At 39.0% G+C, this 17,510-nt stretch overlaps 1 long non-coding RNA gene and 1 pseudogene across 1 annotated transcript; one reads left to right on the top strand and one right to left on the bottom strand.

The window, feature by feature from the left end:
- Window positions 1–889: 889 nt before the first annotated feature.
- LOC134746432 (uncharacterized) lies at window positions 890–7,658 on the top strand. Its single transcript, XR_010128235.1, has 3 exons — window positions 890–988; window positions 1,493–1,555; window positions 1,830–7,658. It is a non-coding gene; the product is annotated as an uncharacterized LOC134746432 (long non-coding RNA).
- Window positions 7,659–9,340: 1,682 nt separating this feature from the next.
- LOC134746412 (uncharacterized) lies at window positions 9,341–17,510 on the bottom strand (annotated as a pseudogene).

Raw genomic sequence — 17,510 nt, 5'->3', positions numbered from 1 at the left:
CCCTAGTATGCGGATAGAGCTGGATTAGGTGAGAACTTTAATATTTACAATCACCATGGAGGACCTGCGCCAGTCCCTCACCAAGCTCAAGGAGGCCAAGATCCAGTGCGGGGCGCTGCCCCCTAGTATGCGGATAGAGCTGGATTAGGTGAGAACTTTAATATTTACAATCACCATGGAGGACCTGCGCCAGTCCCTCACCAAGCTCAAGGAGGCCAAGATCCAGTGCGGGGCGCTGCCCCCTAGTATGCGGATAGAGCTGGACTAGGTGACAACTTTAATATTTACAATCACCATGGAGGACCTGCGCCAGTCCCTCACCAAGCTCAAGGAGGCCAAGATCCAGTGCGGGGCGCTGCCCCCTAGTATGCGGATAGAGCTGGATTAGGTGAGAACTTTAATATTTACAATCACCATGGAGGACCTGCGCCAGTCCCTCACCAAGCTCAAGGAGGCCAAGATCCAGTGCGGGGCGCTGCCCCCTAGTATGCGGATAGAGCTGGATTAGGTGAGAACTTTAATATTTACAATCACCATGGAGGACCTGCGCCAGTCCCTCACCAAGCTCAAGGAGGCCAAGATCCAGTGCGGGGCGCTGCCCCCTAGTATGCGGATAGAGCTGGATTAGGTGAGAACTTTAATATTTACAATCACCATGGAGGACCTGCGCCAGTCCCTCACCAAGCTCAAGGAGGCCAAGATCCAGTGCGGGGCGCTGCCCCCTAGTATGCGGATAGAGCTGGACTAGGTGACAACTTTAATATTTACAATCACCATGGAGGACCTGCGCCAGTCCCTCACCAAGCTCAAGGAGGCCAAGATCCAGTGCGGGGCGCTGCCCCCTAGTATGCGGATAGAGCTGGATTAGGTGAGAACTTTAATATTTACAATCACCATGGAGGACCTGCGCCAGTCCCTCACCAAGCTCAAGGAGGCCAAGATCCAGTGCGGGGCGCTGCCCCCTAGTATGCGGATAGAGCTGGACTAGGTGAGAACTTTAATATTTCCACACAGAATGTTCTGTTACAATGCGCTGAGGATTGGGACTCTGAATACCAAGACGCAGGGCGCTCAATCACCAATCACCAATAACCATGCTAATAGAAGCTATAGTTTGTCAAAGGACTGTCTCATTTCAAACATAGACAGAGATAATCATACTATCTTTGTCTTACACTAGTACTAGAACCCAAAAAAAACTTATATGACAGATAATGTAAACGAATATGACAGATTTTGTTAGCGTCTGACACATAACCTAACATTTTTACGAAGGTTATTTTCCCTGAAATATTAAGAATTAACATTTCATTTAACTAAAAAATGTATATAAATAAAATATTTAAGTATATAGACTGTTGATAAGGTCATGGTTGTCCTTTTAAAGAGCGAGATTACGAAGTAATTAAGGTAAAATGATTTGTTTAAATTGTTTGCAAGTTCTATTGACGACGACTTTAAGTGCCAACTTTAATTTTGTCATTTTTTTCAGAACTCGACTCGCACTGTACTTTGCTGGTTGCTGTCAACTGTCAATATTAGATTAGACATAGAGGTATGGATGGTATAGAAAGGATGCCAATCTCTTATGGCAGAATTGTTGCAAAGGTGACCGCTTTCAACTTTAAATAATAGTTCCTAATCTCTCCGGTGGCGCTAGTTAGGCTCTGGGACATAAGCCATATAAGGCAACAAATAACCCGACCAAATTACGTAGGTTGTTTTTGGTAGTATTTCGGTGTATGGTGGCGCCGCCTAATTACTGTTTTTTGATGGACACTTTTCATACATAGAGATTTGGCTCCTTTATATAGTCTCCATGCATAGAGGCTTCTAATTGTGAAGTTAACTTGAACGAAGTGAGTTAATTTAACAGGTATTTATGTAGTTATACTAATACAAGCCATATTTTAATGGTAGCGTTATCTTCATTAAAGAGAATCGAGTTTATATCGCTTATCGCCGTGGATAAAACCATCTTGATTTGATAACATACTTCATTTATGTATGAGTACATTTTATCATCTTAATCCAGTGAAATAAAATAGACGACCGCGACCATGATATGTTTTTATCCACAACGACAAGTGATAGTCGTGTTGTGTGAGAAATCATGAGTTTAATATGACAATGATGGGAACTTGAAGGGAATGTTAATATAAGTTGGTAAATATCTATTGCCATGACTTTTGCCATGCGTAGTTGGCAGTAAAGCACATTTATATAATAATATGTGCTTCAATGAGGTTCTTGTGATTAGAAAAAGTTCCGAACATATAATTTGTAGACATGTAATTATATCATAAAACCATTTTATTGACTGTGTTTAATACCCCAAATACTGTCATTTAATTAAGGGCAAGTTTGATTCTTTAATCTAATCGTCATTTCAATATTTGGGATTTAAAAACACTTCGAAATATGTTCATATTTGTGAGTATTACTATTAGTCCGTTATATTACCAAGGTTTTGTGAACTAATAAAAATAAAAGTCAGGTAAAATAGTTCATATTACAAAATAAAAGTGTCATTTTGACATCTTTTGTGTAATTGAAAGCTGGTATGTATCAGTGATAATTATGAATATTATTAGTTCATAAAATATACTTGGTAGCATAGATATAACAGTGGCATGGCGTCTGTTTATAAGACTTTTTAGGCATCATCTATTCAAAATATTTATCAGTACGGTTTTTACTCACTATTATTTTTAGTCGCTTTTGGCGACATGTTTCGGATTCTTTGGGCATCCATCCTCAGGCACGAGTGTCCACGGCGGTTGTACGTCCAACCACGTGCAAAACCGTACTGATAAATATTTTGAAATATGTCTCACGATAGTTTAAGTGCGAGCATCATCTATTCTTAATACAATCAATATTACCATATTCATTTGATTGCCTTTAGCAATATTGTGTAGTTATTTGCCGATTTTTGTGCTATAATATTAATAAGCCAAAACTAAGGTGTAGCTTTTTGCAATGATAATTGTTAGGTCTTTGGTCGCCATGCCATTATTCATTGGAGTTTTAGTGATTTAAAAAAGTTACCAGTATCAACCGGAGATATTATGTAGATAAACAAATAAGACACCCATTTGCATAAACTTTCATATAAAAAAATAGGTCGTCGTCGATATGCGCTTCCCTAGGGCGTGTAATCAAAAAAGAAATCAATATAAAGATTAGCACGCTTCTGGCGAGTTTCGGTAGCTCAGTTGGTTTAGAGCAATCGGACCGGTGTTCCGACAGGTCGCAATCTCTAGTCTTATCAGAAGCGGCGAATTTTCAGTTTTTTCTTTGAATAGAATAATAATAATAAGGTAATGTTAACGGCGATAAATCTTATAAAAGTTTTTGCAACTGGGTTACCGTCACGCCGTTTGATCCTATTCTAGTTCAGTATAGTTCAGTTCAGACTCTTCAGACTACTCATTTACTTAGTTCATTTGAGAGCATTACTTAAAAAAATCCCTCTTGGTAAATTGTCGAATACTCTATGAATTTCATGTTATTTCTACTCAATCACGGGCTCTGTCGATCCTAATAGCAAAAAATAAAGTCACAATATTTATTTCCTCTTGTGTTACTATAATTTCATACAGTTTCTATGGCGATAACACATAGGAAAGCTTCAAAATGTATGAACAATTTAGGCCTCTTTCTTCTGGGATGGAATAATAAAGGTGGGTTTTTTTTTGAGAAATGCTCTATATGGGGGTTTTTAGAAAAAATGATACCATTTCCTTTTTTTTTCGACAAACCATCTACTTTTAGGTTATTTAGACTCAGAATCACGAGTACTATTGAATGAGACAAAGAAAAAAGTATTTCCAGTTTTTCATACAAATTTTGGCTGTCAGTTTTGTAACGGTCCATACAAAATGTATGTGAAAATGCGTTACAAAACTGACAGTTTTTTTGGGCACATTATTTTCTTTTAAAATCGATAGTCCTCGTGATTCTGAGTACGAAATAACCCAAAAGTTGATGGATTTACGAAAAAAAGTAAATGGTACACTTTTAAGTGAAACTGCCCATATTCTCGTTTTGATGAACAATGTGCTAACAACTACAGAATAATAGTTTTGGCCGTATCAGCTTAACTTTAAAGTAGAAATTCGATTGAAAGCTAAGTCTGCTTTTACACTTTTGTATATACGCTTCCAGCAATAATTTTAGATGTTAGATTAGTTTAGCTTCGAATTTAAATTAAATCAAAGTTTTGTACTAAAATGTACCCAACCTTATCATGTGTTACTTAGGTGCATTTTGGCTTGATATTGATATGTGTTAACTTATTGCTAACTTAAAGTTTTTAAATAAGACAATACTTTAGGAATGGGCATTTGAATGTATTTCTTTTCGTTAGAATTTAGTACTTGTACTTTAAAAAATATATGTATCAAGTTTTTTTATATAAAATTTTGAAAACTATTATGTATCCAGATACAATGCAAAACAGTATCTTTTAATTAAAACTCAATTCAACAAGCGATCTATACTGAAACACATGATTTACTCTTTTAACATTTTAGGGTTCCATAATCACCCTAAAATGTTAAAAAAGTCATATGTGTTTCAGTTTAGATTTTTCCATAGCCAAATTGAAAAAACGGACCTTTATTAGATTCCAACATAACAAGAAAATAGTTATTTGTTATACAAGGGTGCAAAGTTGTATTTTACCCGCGAGTGTTTCAACACACGAGAAGTAAAATACATTTGCACCCGTGTGTAACACAAAACTTTTCCCCTCACTATAGCGAGGAAAGTGCAACATCCACAGGCGTTAGATCATCTTCATCACTGGAATCACAATTTTTTTTACGATATTATAACAGAAAACACTAGAAATTCTGATTTTTACGTGAGTCGGTGAGAAGAACAGTAAAAATTATGTTGACAATGTTGACATTTCTGTTCTGACGTATGAAATGTCAACGATGCGTTTTGGAATTGCATCGACTCAACTTGTGCGTTCCGAATTATATTTAACATCATTACAAAAAATCTAACGTTTCTTATGGAGTTTTAAGGTTTATGACTTAAAATTATTAAATTTGGAAGTTTTTATTAGATTCTCAAACCATTTATTTAATGATAATTAATATCGAACGAACCATTATCATGAGCGTTTTACGTTTTGTTATCTGTCAAGCTACTTAAACACGCTCCATCCAAGGTCAAATTACTTTCCCCACTAGTGGATAAAACGCGTTTTTCCCCGCTTGTATTGAAGGATAAAAGACAACTTTCCGAGCTAGTGAGGGTAAAATATATTTACTGGGTAATAAAATGCATTATATTTTAAAATATTAATGGATATATCGACCCAACTATTTATAAAACAGTTTATAATAATAAATATCAACTAAAGTGACCTGACAAATTGAAAATATAAATCGTTAAATTATTACAAGTTAAATTTGAAGAATTTTTACCAAAATTAAAGTGTTACGCTGAGTTCTATTGTATATAAGCTTTGTTGTGGGTATATTTCGATTGAAATTGTAAAAATACGCTTGAAATTTTGGTTACGCTGCAGGCAGTGTTTTTCTAATTATTTGTATAAGTGAGAATTTAGAGTTGTTACATTTGTTACCAAACCAGCGCTTGAATTTATTAATTATAATATTGATGGGATCCTTTTTTTAGCGTTTGCCAATGTCGCCATAAATTTAAATTGAAAATGTAAAGGCGCGTGAATTTACTAACTTGTCTATGATGGTTTTTTAACATTTCAAGTAAAGCAATGTCTTGCAAATTATGGAGGACAGTTTAAAAACTTACGCAGACAAAGTCGCGGGCAAAGAGTGTATATTTAGTACTGCAGATGAAAATCCATTTTATGCCAAAAATGCCTTACATCATTTTGGAAAATAACTGATACTTTTTTTATTTTATTTTTATTACTGACTAAGTCCCACGGTAAGCCCAAGGAGGCTTGTGTTATGGGTACTCAGACAACAAATATCTGTGCTCATCACACAAATAAATGCCCTTACCGGGATTCGAACCCAGGACCATCGGCTTCACAGGCAGGGTCACTACCCACTAGGCCAGACCGGTCGTCCTTTTTTAAACTGCTGGATCGATTTTTATCAAACATATCTGAGAACCGCCGCATGGATACTCGCTTTCGCGTAAAAAAACCCATCGAAATCGGTCCATCCGTTTGAGAGCTAACGATGCCGCATACATTGGAGTCAAACATGTAAAACCTCTCTTTTTGCGTCTACGGTTAAGGCCGTTCCATCAGTTTGCCGCTGTCTTTGTCACATTTCGCAAGAAAGAACGGGAAAGAACATACGCGCCATGTGTCAATTTTGATCGAATTTTGTCGGTTTTTATTTATTTTAAAAACGTTACCTTACAATATCGAAATTCTAAAGCTATGAAATTACTATTTACGTTAAGATTGTTTTTTCTTCTTTTTTTGTTTATAGTATCACATAATAAATAACCGAGTAAAGTAGGATTAAAAGTCCGAGTTAGAGGTTACTTTGGGAATTAATTGTATCGAGCGAAGTGTCATAATTCGTGTATCGGAAGCTATGTTGTTAAAGATAATATAGTCAAGAACTACATATATTTTTTTCACGTCTACGAATATCAACGCCTCTTAGAAAAACATGATCATATAAGGAGATTTTTCGCCTTCTGGCTCAGGGAACCGCCTTAAAACGATAAGATTCATACAATCGTTTGTATAGCTTTCTTGTATATTGTGTGCATTTTATTTATACTTTTGTAGTGAAATACAATATTAAGATTTTTATAAATAACTTCAGGTTAGGTCTATTCAGCTAATTCCGAAAATGAATTCTAATATGAGTAATTTTCGAAATTATCCGAAATAATGAAGTATTCGGAATTACCCGAATGTGGTCTTAAAGTCGCAATATTTCATAGGAGTGAAGGCCCTGCTTTAAATGGTTTAAAAGCATAAGTAATTAAAATTAATGAGTTTCACAATTTTGTGTGTTAATCCTTAATCCGTTTGTTCATTTATATATGAAATGTTTTTATCAATTTTCCTGTTAGACTAAGAATGCCGTACGTTTGTAAAATAAAAGGTTTTGTGAGTTAGATTCAAGGTTTTTTTTTTTTTTTTCAAATATGAACGCAATTCTGAAACATGAAACAATAATATCACTTACTCAAAATTTCACCGAAATCTCAATTATATGTTGCTCAATAAAAGCATTCCTTTGCTTTTTATTCGTATTTTAATCGTAAACTACTTGTGATTGGGTATTTTTAATAATTTGTTTTTAGCGTAATTTGAACAGCCCCAATCTACTATACTAAATGTGTTAAAACTAAATTATTGTGTCAAACACAAATATCATGACGAGCGATATAATTGTTAAACGTGAAATTTCTGTAATTGTTTATTTGCAAACTTACATGTTATGAAAGGCTATGTGTGCGACTGCAGCGCCCGCCTGGTGTCTATTTCACATTTCTGCCACGCTGTGCGTTTGCCAAAGCTTTCACACTCAAAGCCAATAGGAGAAAGGTGTAGGATAAATTAAAATAGTGTAAAATATTGACCACTTCTCAAACATAATGTAGTGAAATGACAATCTTTGTTATCGTTGATTTGTGCGCAAATATTTATTGTGTAAATAAAGACAATTATGATTGGAAAATATGTTTTCATTATTAAATATATATACCTACTTGAAATCTTAATAAGATTTGCTTCGGTGAGCCAACGAGAATGGCTTTATTAAACGAAATAAATCAAGCAACATTCGACTTAATAAACGTGAATTATGTCTGATTTTCACGTCAGTTTTGTATTTCGAAATCAAAAGGTTTATAATAAAACAAACACTTACAAATAATAAGTTTAATGTAGAACATTAAAAATTTTAGTTTAATAAATAATTTTGTAATAAATATAAACACACACCCTACACACAGATACACACTAGAACCCTACTCAGTGTTGTGTTCCTGCCGGTGAGTAAGGTTGCCTGAGCTCAACGAGGGAGAGGAGTGTTAGGGTCGGCAACGCGCATGTAACTCCTCTGGAGTTGCAGGCGTACATAGGCTACGGAGATTGCTTAACATCAGACGGGCCGTATGCTTGTTTGCCACCGACGTAGTATAAAAAGAAATACATTAAGGCCCTTCGCCCGTTTAACCCTTAAATGCATAATGATGTATATATGCATCGTATATTTGATGGTCCGTGGCTCAATATGCAGCTATCCAAAATCACATTTATTACTTTTATACAGCATGACACATCTATTTCAATTTATTAAAAAGTTATACAAAAAATCATGCATTTAAGGGTTAATGTATCATTTGTCAAAGTGGTTCTTCGTTAACGGCATGCAATTAAATATAGAAAAGACGAACGTCATGCACTTCAAATTGAAGGCGAACAATTATAATTTAAGTATATCACTTGACGGGATTTACGATCCGCAAGTAGACCAGGGTCAATACCTAGGCTGCACTATAAATATTGTGGTATTTTCTATAAAAAGGGACCTTATTGTCGATGGCGCTTACGCCATTATTAACGATGCTGCTATATAAATACAATGCCGCGCGACGCTGTGCGGCGTAAGCGCCATCGACAATAAGGTCCCTTTTCATAGAAAATGCCCCATATTGACTCCGGCCTCACGTGGTCCCCTCACATTCAGTCGCTGTGTGATAGGTTGGCGTTAGCGTGCTTTGAACTCTCTAGACTTGCCAAAACCCTATCATTTAAAACATAAAAAACCGGCCAAGTGCGAGTCCAACTCGCTCACGAAGGGTTCCTTACCATTACGCAAAAAGCGGCAAAAACATCACGTTTGTTGTATGGGAGCCCCAATTAAATATGCATATTATTATGATATTGTCTTCGGTTACCGCGATAGTTACTCATGAAATAAAACTATGAAAACGGATTATATCGCGTATATTGAATTTATAATACATCCCGACGTTTCGAACTCTTTACAGCGTTCGTGGTCAACGGGTGACTGAGGAAAAATTACAATGTGCAAAAATACCCACCGTTAATATCCGTTTTCATAGTTTTATTTCATATTATTATGTTTTTAGTTTTGGTTGTTACAGCGGCAACAGAAATACATCATCTGTGAAAATTTCAATTGTCTAGCTGTCACGGTTCATGAGATACAGCCTGGTGACAGACGGACAGACAGACAGACAGCGGAGTCTTAGTAATAGGGCCCCAAAACCCTTTGTGGTGATCGGTAAGTTTAGTTGTTATTTGTATGACGCAAAAAAAATGTGAAAGAAGCTAAATAGCAATGTCAGTCGTAACTTAAACTAATGACATTGATAATAGAAAATATAACAATTAAGGCAATATAGCTATATCAGAGCACCCCCTGAACTCTTCTTGCGGGCCGCACCCCAGTTTCCCAGTCCCATCGGGACACCACCCCCAATTATTCCCAGTCACATACCTCCATTGCAGCACGCAATGCTCACACGACAAAGCAGGCAGCTTATAGTTCACAGTGTAAGTAGTGCTACCTTTCATAGGGTAATATTTAGTTCCACCGCTCTCTAATTCTAGAAGCCTGTCAAAGCATTCTTGGGTGTTATTCGTGTGGTCAGTACACAGTCTGAACTCCCAAAAGCCTTTGTGGTAAGTGGTTAGTCTAGTTGTGGTTTGTATGATGGAACCAGGGAGGTATTTGGCGACAATGACGCCGCGATAGTCCCTGCCATTGTATTCGTAACGACGAGGGGTTGGATTGTTGTATGGGTCGCCGCAGAGTCCGCATCTGAAATAAATTGAAATTTATATTTACTTACTTTACTGGCTCAGTGACTCAAAAAGGATCTTGTCCTCTGACACAAGAGAACTCCACTGCTCTATTCTGCGCCACTACATGCTGGTTGGGTATTTTGAGGGCGGACAGGAATTGGGGCTTCGTCACTCCAGCGGTATCTGGAACGCCCGGACGGACGTTTACCACCCGGGTACCCCAGATATGCTCTACTCACAGCACCAACCTCTCCCATCCTATCCATGTGTCCGAGTCAGCGGAGTCGTGTGGCTTTAATCTCGCCAGTTGTATTGGGCACCGCAACCAGCTCCTCTAGCTCCCTATTTTTTCCAAGCCTTCAACTTTCAAGTTGGAACTTGTAGGTACTTGGTCTAAAATCACTATTGAAATTGAAGTTTTAAAGACTAATCTAACCTAATTGGCTAAGTGGCAAATATGTCAGCGGAACAAAAATCTACATCGGAGACAAAAAAAACAAGGTACTTACTTGCCCTTATTGTGAGATTCCACTGCATCGCCATACCTCCGCAATTCAGGCCGTTGTCATCATAGTTGATTGGAGTTTTGAAGCCATATCGCCAAGCGGTTGTAGCATCTCATACCTGGGTCCTAACTCCCAGTTCTTACTCCCACGGGCTGATGCTCTGGATTCTCCAATCGGCTATAATTCCTTAACGCTTTTGCGTTCTCTTTCTGTCTGATTCTCGTCTTCCAAATTACTCCCTGAAACTTTTGATATAAAATGTTTACTTTCTGGCTATCATTTCTAAATTCTCCCTAAACTCCTTCTACCCTAATACGGCCCTGACCCGTCCGGTTACTTACCTTGCTGTTTTTCTAATCATTTCATGTTTTTATAATAATTTCGAAGCTAATCGACCTAAAATTCACTATAAATTTTCCTTGACATATTTGTTTCTTTGTTTCGACATAATCCGTCAAACTATTAATTTACTCTAAATTCCTTAGCATGAAGTTTAGGTCGTATAGTTTTCAAGTAGTTTGTTCTAAATTTTATCTAAAAATTGTTACTGGTGAACAAATATTTTCAAATATTTTCAAAAATAATAACAAAGTAAACAATAATTCTAGAAAATGTTATCGCTAGCTATATAAGCGGCCCAGCGGACATCTGAATTCAGTTTGCTTCTAGTTCCCAATAAAGGAACGTCAGTTGTAAGGGTCCGTGCGGGGCCAAGCCAGGCCCCGCACCATCAAGAAACCCTCGCTCGCGCTCCTTAAAAAGTTACCTGTGTTCCTGGCGAAGTCTGGCGCTCTCTGCACGCGCCCAAGTCCGGTGGTGCTTTGCGGTTGCTCTAGCGGAGCGCCTCGTCTCCTAGGCGCGCGCTATCGGCGCGCCTCGCCTCAACAGGCGCGTGTTGTCACCGCGCCTCGCCTCTTCGAAGAGCGTGCTTATCAGCGCGCCTTACCCAGCGCGCCTTACCGTGCGCGCGCTATCAGCGCGCCTTACCCAGCGAGCCTTACCGTGCGCGTGCTACCAGCGCGCCTTACTGTGCGCGTGCTGCCAGCACGCCTCACCTTTGCGCGTGCTATCTGCGCGCCTTACCTTTGCGCGTGCTATCTGCGCGCCTTACCTTTGCGCGTGCTATCTGCGTGCCTTACCCTTGCGCGTGCTATCTGCGCGCCTTACTGTGTGCGTGCTACCAGCGCGCCTCACCTTGCGCGTGCTATCTGCGCGCCTTACCTTTGCGCGTGCTATCTGCGCGCCTTACCTTTGCGCGTGCTATCTGCGCGCCTTACTGTGCGCGTGCTACCAGCGCGCCTCACCTTGCGCGTGCTATCAGCGCGCCTATCCGTGTGCGTGCTCCTGCCTTGCGCGTGCTACTAGCGCAACTATAAACGTATTTTTATTCTTTTTGTAATTTAAACCATCTGTTAGCGTGTCATATTTAGACTATAGCCGATAAATAAAGAACCTACCCCTGTTATATCTATCCTTTCCTTTCTACCTCCTCACTCCCAGCTCCGTTACTCACTCCTCCAATATACGTGGAGGAGGGAGTAACGTGACAGTTTTGGCGCCCAACTTTTAAATTTACCGGCTTTCTTAACCCTCTAAATTCTAAATTATAGACAGCATCCTTGTCTTTAAATCTTAAATAACTTTTCGGCCTCTTTCTGTTTAATTTTCTATTTCCTTAGTCAATATGGCACGTTTTTTAGATTATCTTATTATAGCAATCAGACTAGATAGCTACTTTTTTTATCACTTTTATTTCTAATGATGTATTTTTTATAGGTCTTTAACTTTATAATAATTGTACTTCTTTTACTCTGCAGCTCAGCCCGTCCTCGTCCTCCCCTTTTTTTCTTCTTCAAGCTCGTTTTCATTCTTCATTAACTTCCATTTTACATTTCTTTCATTTTGTGTGAGTGTTTCATCTGTAGATATTTCTTCATATTCTCGGGTGGCTTAATAAGCCAGGTGCCCTTCTTTTTCTTTTCTTCACCCTGCAGAGCGGTAGTCCAACTCTGAAGAAAAAAATAAGCCTTATGGTCAAACACTACTTTTTTTTTTACTCTACTGTGGTAGGTCTACCCCTACCACAACCTAAGTAGGCTCTACCCCTACTCTCTATTCTCGTCGGCTCTAAACCGACTAGAACTTGTACATAAACTTATCTTCGCGGAGCGGCTGACTACTCCCTTAAAATAAGCCTTAGGTCGTTCATTATTATCTTATTATCTTTTCTAGTGGAGCGGCTGACTACTCCCTTCTATAAAGAAGCCTCAGGTCATAGCGAGGACTTCTTAGGAGTGTGTGTCATAGAGCGTGAACCACATCCCCTTCCTTTGCCAGAGACTTATGAATGCGTGATTATGACAGGAGATGTATGAGTGCAGGGAAGTTCCTCGATCTATTCATCTTCTTCTCCATTATATCACTCATCCTCTCGTTCCATTTATTCATCCCCATTAACGAGCTTGCTCTTTCTTTCTTCTGACTTACTGACTTACCTACCTACTTACTTACTTACTTACTTACTTACCTGCTTACTTAACTACTTACTTCCTTTACTTTCCCCTAAAACTTAACTCTTCACAAAAAAAAACTTTTCCGTTTAAGATTACGACAAAGTTTTTTTTCCGTGGTTTTTGGGGTAATGTAGCATCTCATACCTGGGTCCTAACTCCCAGTTCTTACTCCCACGGGCTGATGCTCTGGATTCTCCAATCGGCTATAATTCCTTAACGCTTTTGCGTTCTCTTTCTGTCTGATTCTCGTCTTCCAAATTACTCCCTGAAACTTTTGATATAAAATGTTTACTTTCTGGCTATCATTTCTAAATTCTCCCTAAACTCCTTCTACCCTAATACGGCCCTGACCCGTCCGGTTACTTACCTTGCTGTTTTTCTAATCATTTCATGTTTTTATAATAATTTCGAAGCTAATCGACCTAAAATTCACTATAAATTTTCCTTGACATATTTGTTTCTTTGTTTCGACATAATCCGTCAAACTATTAATTTACTCTAAATTCCTTAGCATGAAGTTTAGGTCGTATAGTTTTCAAGTAGTTTGTTCTAAATTTTATCTAAAAATTGTTACTGGTGAACAAATATTTTCAAATATTTTCAAAAATAATAACAAAGTAAACAATAATTCTAGAAAATGTTATCGCTAGCTATATAAGCGGCCCAGCGGACATCTGAATTCAGTTTGCTTCTAGTTCCCAATAAAGGAACGTCAGTTGTAAGGGTCCGTGCGGGGCCAAGCCAGGCCCCGCACCATCAAGAAACCCTCGCTCGCGCTCCTTAAAAAGTTACCTGTGTTCCTGGCGAAGTCTGGCGCTCTCTGCACGCGCCCAAGTCCGGTGGTGCTTTGCGGTTGCTCTAGCGGAGCGCCTCGTCTCCTAGGCGCGCGCTATCGGCGCGCCTCGCCTCAACAGGCGCGTGTTGTCACCGCGCCTCGCCTCTTCGAAGAGCGTGCTTATCAGCGCGCCTTACCCAGCGCGCCTTACCGTGCGCGCGCTATCAGCGCGCCTTACCCAGCGAGCCTTACCGTGCGCGTGCTACCAGCGCGCCTTACTGTGCGCGTGCTGCCAGCACGCCTCACCTTTGCGCGTGCTATCTGCGCGCCTTACCTTTGCGCGTGCTATCTGCGCGCCTTACCTTTGCGCGTGCTATCTGCGTGCCTTACCCTTGCGCGTGCTATCTGCGCGCCTTACTGTGTGCGTGCTACCAGCGCGCCTCACCTTGCGCGTGCTATCTGCGCGCCTTACCTTTGCGCGTGCTATCTGCGCGCCTTACCTTTGCGCGTGCTATCTGCGCGCCTTACTGTGCGCGTGCTACCAGCGCGCCTCACCTTGCGCGTGCTATCAGCGCGCCTATCCGTGTGCGTGCTCCTGCCTTGCGCGTGCTACTAGCGCAACTATAAACGTATTTTTATTCTTTTTGTAATTTAAACCATCTGTTAGCGTGTCATATTTAGACTATAGCCGATAAATAAAGAACCTACCCCTGTTATATCTATCCTTTCCTTTCTACCTCCTCACTCCCAGCTCCGTTACTCACTCCTCCAATATACGTGGAGGAGGGAGTAACGTGACAGTAACGTAAGCGGTTGCGCGGCCTGGCGGGTTCAACACCATGCCGTGACCGAGCACCAAGGACGCGGAATATAGCAGGATGGCCAAGCTAATCTGTAAGTACCGGTGTTTTTATATAGATGGCGCGAGTTGAAAAGGGGATCGGACTGTCAGGTCAAATAGTTATAAGTTTAACTGTTTGTACGCCTAATGGCAAGACCATGGTGATTCCATATCTTTATGTTCCATCATTGTATATATATACCCATGTTCTACAGACAATAAACGAATTATGAATTATGAAAATAAGTTAATATTTAATAACTACTTTTAGGTACGGTACATATGGTGTTCCATTACGACACCCTGTGCTATAATAAGCCCATTACCTAACTACTTCGAGAGTCCCCGGCAAGCTCTGCCAAATTTCACCTTCCCATACAAACGGAGTTTCGTTGTCATTTAAAACCTACGGGTTGGACTGTAATGAAACTTTGCATAGAATGACATGAGGTATATCTAGGTCTGTAATTAGTTTATATAGCCCCAGTTTATAAAACAAACAAAATATAACAAAAACAAAACTTTGCATGAAAAACTTAAATTATTTTGTGTATTTTCGTATGTTTGCTCGTAAGTAGTTTAATAGTTTTAATACGCCATATAATTATCTTATATCTTACAGCGTACATTAAATGTAGGTAGAGTGAGACCAAGAACAGTCTGCCACGATTATGATAGCATACGCAGTGCAAGTGTCATTTTTACCTATACCTACGTCATAATTTCATAAAAGTTTGACGTTTAAAATAACACTTGTACTGCGTGTGCTATCAAAATCGTAGCAGACTTATCTATAATCTAGCATTAATAAAAAATTAATACTTACAGAATTAATCATTACAGTGACTTCAATTCACAATTTAAATAAAATATGAATTATATCTTGTTGTTACTTTAGCAGTTGAACTTGATGTATGGAATTTCAGCCTTGATATATTTTGAGTGCAATGACTCCCGCACTTTTATCGCAGTCTAGCCACAGATTAATAAATAGTTACGTCTGGCTAACATATTAGGAGCAGAGGGAGCAGATAATCTATTTTCATCCCTTTCTTCCGGTTCATATTCCGGTGTAGGAAAAGGATAGAACATTGTACCTTATTTGTTAAATTCCTACAGGAAATTTTGCGAATTTTCCTACCATTGTTTATTTCAGTGTAGGTCTATCGTCAGGTGACAACCAAAACACTAATTACTATCACAAGTTCTGCCATAGTGAACCATATTAGTACTAAAACAAGGTTGATTTTTGTTTAATATTTTTTTTAGTAATTAGTACCAGAACTCGTCCCCTGACGATATGATGTATTAGTAATCGTTTCGATATAGGTATTTATATTCAGCAGTTGATATTGATAATAGTAATTCGCTTTTGTCGCTAAATGAGTACCTAGCACCGACAGGTCTTTACCCGGCCCTTTCTAATTAATACAATTAGAAAAAGACGGGTAGACTATCTGGCGCGCGATATACTGCCGTGGCGCTCTTGTGCTAAGTTACAAAGAGAAATGAAACTCGAGGTTTAAATGTTATTTTTTATTTAAAAGTACTCGTAGGTATGTTGTTCGAATACTTTTACAGTTCTCTTTGGTTTTTTTGGCTTCTGATGAAGACCCGGCTGAGCCTGTAAAAAAATAAACAAGCGATATAATTAACCATGATAAGTCTGCAACGATTTTGACACACGCAGTGTAAGTGTTAATACGTCATAATTTCATAGAAGTTTGTTATGTTGTTGTGTCCTGTCACGGTCGCCATGTGGTAAGTATGGGACTCGGAGGAGAAGTGAAACACACGTGCTTGCTCGTGAGCGTCTATAATGTAACTAACTCAACGTACATCGACAACTTATATCTATATCTTATTTTACTACGCACACCTCTTGCACTGCGTGTGCTATCAAGATCATTGCAGACTTGGTCTAACTACCATTATTAGACTTATTTGACTGGAGGGAGTGGCGGGTGGCATTTCCCATACGTATGGCTACCAATGAAGAAGGCCTATGGTTTTCAAATAAATAGAAAACAAAGAAATCTTATGGAATTTCTTGGTGTTTTATCAACTTAAAGGGTTGAAAAAGTTAAAGTTCGTCTCCCACTTTGTTTGCTAAGGAGGTATCGACGCTAATAAAATAATTGAGCAGAACCTGTGACATCTTAGTACAGTCAAGTGTAAAAATATGGGTGCATACAACTTACTCAAAAATATGTCCCATAGCTCTTAATTCGCTGACATAAGAGCTATGGGACATATTTTTGAGTATATATGATGATTGATGAGTGCACCCATATTTTTACACTTGACTGTATACCTATTAAGCAGTCATACAAAAGTCCAAACAAAAAATCTTTAAGCAGTGATAATAGGGGATATTACTGCAATGTTCTGCCACCAGAGTGCAGCACTAGCCTTTTTAGTAAACCATAGAGTAACTTATACATACTGTACCTTTAACAGGTTTTTGACAAGTTTTCAGAGATAATAAAATATGACATTGATACATCAGGGGCTACAGTATGGAGTTCTTCAAAAAAGGAGTGTACAGGTTTTTAAAGGGTCGGCAACGCGCGTGTAATATCTCCGGTGTTGCAGGCGTCCATAGGCTACGGTAACTGCTTACCATCAAGCGGGCCGTATGCTTGATTGCCACCGACGTGGTATAAAAAAATAATAAGGCGGTTTGTTTACAGAGGACCTACCGGAAAACGCGAATCCGAAATTTCGCTATCTGCCTCTTTATCGCTCGAATATGCAAGAGTGACATAGAGATGTTACATAAAGAAATTTTCTTGTTTCACGATAGTTTCAGATTGTGGTAGTGGCGTCCTGGCGCCCCCTACGCGGAGTTTCGCGTAATATTCCCTATTATAAACCATCAGATTTTTGATCTCAATAATCAAAGTTCAACAAACCTTTTTCTTCTTCTTGCGACTATTTTTCTTTGTTTTCCGCTTGTCATTTGTCCTATACTCGTATCGCAAGAGTTTCGATTTGGGCTGACGGTTCTTTTGTCTCGGCTGTTGTTTTGAGGGTTTAGATTTTTGAGGTCGAGATTGGTTTGAGGAGTGTTGAGGTCCAGTCTGAGGTTGTCCATTTGAGGGTTGAGGTTGTCCAT

Source organism: Cydia strobilella, chromosome 13 (assembly GCF_947568885.1).
Source record: "Cydia strobilella chromosome 13, ilCydStro3.1, whole genome shotgun sequence".
Classification (NCBI taxonomy): domain Eukaryota; kingdom Metazoa; phylum Arthropoda; class Insecta; order Lepidoptera; family Tortricidae; genus Cydia; species Cydia strobilella.
The sequence above is the reverse complement of the archived record's forward strand: the minus strand, read 5'-3'. Positions and strand labels throughout refer to the sequence as shown.